General features: G+C 54.8%; 1 pseudogene; it reads right to left on the bottom strand.

Moving 5' to 3' along the window:
• Nucleotides 1-604: 604 nt before the first annotated feature.
• On the bottom strand, nucleotides 605-1352 carry LOC100970497 (large ribosomal subunit protein eL13-like; annotated as a pseudogene).
• Nucleotides 1353-3839: the final 2487 nt, after the last annotated feature.

Below are 3839 nucleotides of genomic sequence, written 5' to 3' on the forward strand. Positions count from 1 at the left end.
TGTTGCCCAGGCTGGAGTGCAGCAGCTCGATCTTGGCTCACTGCAGCATCTGCCTCCAAGGTTCAAGCAATTCTCATGCCTCAGCCTCCCAAGTAGCTGGGATTACAGGCACACACCATCATGCCTGGCTAATTTTGGTATTTTTAGTAGAGACAGGGTTTCACCATGTTACAGGCCAGGCTGGTCTCAAACTCCTGACCTCAAGTGATCCACCCGCCTCAGCCTCCCAAAGTGCTGGCATTACACGTGTGAGCCACCGTGCCCGGCCCCTTTTCCTGGACATTTTCTATCAATGGAATCTACCGACTTTTTTCACCATGCATTGTGTTTCCCAGATCCATCCATATGGTGCCCATGTTGTAGCATGTACCAGAACTTCCTTTTTTTGATTAATTAATGTTCCGTTGCCTAGATACACACCATTGTGTTTATCCCTTCGTCTTTTGATGGACATTGGGTTATTTCCACCTTTTAGTGAATGTGATTAATGCTGCTATGGACATCTGTGTGCAAGTTTTGGTTTGAATACCTGTCTTTAATTCTTCTGGGCATGTACTCAGAAGTAGGGCTGTTGGGCTAGACGGAAAGCTGTATGTAACCTCTTTTTTTTTTTTTTTTTTTTTTTTAATTCCAAGTCCCCAGGAGGGCTTTATTTTTTCTTTTCAACATCCTGTTCTGCGGCTTCCTTGGCTCTTTTTGCCCGTATGCCGAAGAGCCAGGCGTTGGCACGGGCCATACGGAGACTAGCGAAGGCTTTGAAATTCTTCTCTTCCTCAGTGATCACTCGAGCTTTCTCCTTCTTATAGACATTCCGGATGGGCATGACCGGTCCGGTCAGCTGGGTGGCCAGTTTCAGTTTTCAGCAGAACTGTCTCCCTTCTTGGGGGCCGAGGGCTTCCTGGGGAAGAGGATGAGTTTGGAGCGGTACTCCTTCAGCCGCTGCACGTCGGCCTGCAGGGACTCCGTGGACTTGTTCCGCCTCCTAGGATCCACAGAAATGCCGATGGTCCGGGCCACCTTCTTGTGAATGCCGGCCACCCTGAGCTCCTCCAGGCTGAAGCCGCGGCCGGCGCGCTCCTTCGTGTGGTACCGAACCGTGGGGGAGCGCACGATGGGCCGGATGGGCCCCGACGCGGGGCGCGGGGCGATGCGGCGCGCCTTGGCTTGCCGGGCCTTACGTCTGCGGATCTTCCGGGCCGGCTGGTTGAACCACGTGGCCACGCGCCGCTGCCAGTCCTTGTGGAAGTGGGGCTTCAAGACCATGCCATTCCGGCTGGGCGCCATGGCTGCCTACGGCCCTGCGGCTCCTGCGCAGGAAAACAGCCGAGCGGAAAGGCCTGTAACCTCTTGAGGAACTGCCACACTGTGGGTTGTTTTCGAGCACTCTTGGGGTTGTAGCTGAAGACATGGATGATTGAGTGGAAGATGGTTTTGCAACGCCCGTGGGTGTCTTAGAGAAACTAGAACAAGATAAAACCAGCGTCACTAAACTTTCACAGTCGCTCCCCTGCCAAGCCAAGCCTCCCTCCCACACCTGGTCATCTTCTTGGGGCTACCTGGGCTCTTTACTGAGCTTCCTTCTCCTTCATCCCTGACCTCCTGGGGCACCTTCCTCCAGCAGGGCAGTCCTCTGAGGTTGACCCTGCACGGTCCCTTCTGGGGACCGGGTTCCAGCACTCCTCCTGGCTGAATCCCACATGCAGCCAGGCTAGAGGGCTTTGCAAGTGGCAGGGGAACACCTCGATGCCCAGTTCTCGGGACCCTGCCTTACCTCCCATGCTAAGGGCATCAGGAGCCCGGGCAGCATCCATACCCCACCTCACCTCCCTCCCATGGTCCATGGGGTCACCAGGAAGGCCAGGCCTGGGAGCACCAGTGGGGAGGCACCCCTCGCAGTGAACCTGAAAGTTTATTATCCAGTCCACACACACCCAACCTTTGCTGTGGGCAAGGTACTGTTCACAGGCTGGGGACACAGTACTTGTCCTCATTGAGAAGGTCCCCAAGGCCCAGCTACATAATTTCCAGGGCCTGGTGCAGAATGACACTGTAGGGCCCCTTGTTCAAAAATGTAAAAGATTTTGAAGGTAGGGATAGCAGGGGTCCTTCTACCTGCACAGGTCCCAGCCCACGAAGCTGTGTGTGGGCACATTCTAGAACAGCACTAATGCCCTGTACATGGGGAGTGGGTCATTAGGCCTGAGCCACCCATGGGCCCTGGGTGAACTCAGGTGCAAGAAGTGACTTTGGAAAACATCCGTCCATTTCCCACTTTAGCACTGGAAACACCAGTGCCGAGAGAGGGGCTCTCAGCCTGCTCAGGGCTCAGGCAGGGCAGCGACCAGCACCCGCAACCTGCATCGGAGCCTGAGCGTTGCACTGTATCCCCTCCTCACCCTCCCTGCTTTGGAGAGGGTGCAGGCTGTGCAGGAGTGGAGGTCTGGATGAACTCAGGTGTGGACGTGTGTTGGGAAGACACTGCGAGGCCTGGCCCTGCCAGCAAGGTAAGGAAGAGAGGATGATGTGTGTCCCCACCCTGGGCCAGGAGGAGCCCCTGACAGTTAGCCTCACACATGGCTGAAAACCATTTAGAGAATTGACACTCTGACCTCAGCATCCTCTCAGTCCACAAAGATTGATTCCTGGGGACCATGCCGTTCTGTCTCTGGCTGGATTTTTCTTTTTTGAATTGAGGTAAAATACACGCCACATGAAATGTATCGTTTTAACCATCCCCCCTCTGCAGCCCCTGGCAACCGTCAATCTGCTTTTTGTCCCCACGGATTTGTCTATTCTGGACATTGCATCCAAATGGACTCCTATAGCATCTGGCTGGGTTTCAAATGATCCTGGCTTCCATTTGTTGAACGCTGATAATCCCTGTGTCAGCATATGCTGGGCGCTTCTATCTGCATTATCTCAGCTCATCCGCACAACAGCCTAACAGCTGGCACATCTCACAGAGGGGACAACTGCTCTCAGAGAAGCCATTCACACAGCAACTGGCAGTCCCCAAGCCCTCTGACCTCAAGGACCTCAAAGACTCTGGCGTGGCAGAGTCGAGCCGGCCGTGTCAGGGAAAGAGCCGGACTCATCTTTGTGTCCAAAATAATATGAGCAGTCACAGGGGAGCTCTGAGGGGCTCAACACCCTCATGTTCAGATGCGGAGAGGCCAAATGGTGGCAATGCCTAAGGCCTCGCCAGGAGGCAGTAGCAGAGCTGGGCAAGTAGGCGAAGAGTCTGGGGGGCTCCAGTCCCCCTCCAGCAGTCAGCCCCCAGTCTCTATCTCAGCACCCCCTGGGGAAGGCCCAGGGTAGAGCTGACTCTCCACCCACAGCCAAGGGAGGAGCCTGGCACCTCCTTCATTTCCTCTCCTTATTTAAAGAATTACCACCCCTGAGGGGTGTTTGCTTTTTGAGAGAGAGAGAGAGAGAGAGAGAGAGAGAAGAAAGAAGAGAGATTCATCTGCACAGCTTGCGTATCCCATGGATGGCAGGAGTTAATAAGAGAGTCTTCTCCGCAATTAATACCCTTGTTTGGTCACAGGATGGGAGCATCGCCGTCCTCTGTTGATCTGCCTGGAAGACCAAACTCACCACCCAAAGCGGAACTCCCCTGGGGACTTTTTGTTCCCAGCATTCCATGGCAGCTGCAGAAACGGAACACAGCTTGCTCCTCCAGGGACCCGGCCAAGTGCCTTGGGTGGACAGGCCCAGGGATGCGGCAGGACAGCCAGGCCTGGGGGTCTGTGCAGGGAGGGGCAGCAGCTGAGCCCAAGATGGTGCCATTCAGGGCCCAATAACAGGTAAAGTATTATTAGTGAGGGTGCCAGGAATGA

This window comes from Pan paniscus, chromosome 19 (assembly GCF_029289425.2).
Source record: "Pan paniscus chromosome 19, NHGRI_mPanPan1-v2.0_pri, whole genome shotgun sequence".
NCBI classification, from domain to species: Eukaryota; Metazoa; Chordata; class Mammalia; order Primates; family Hominidae; genus Pan; species Pan paniscus.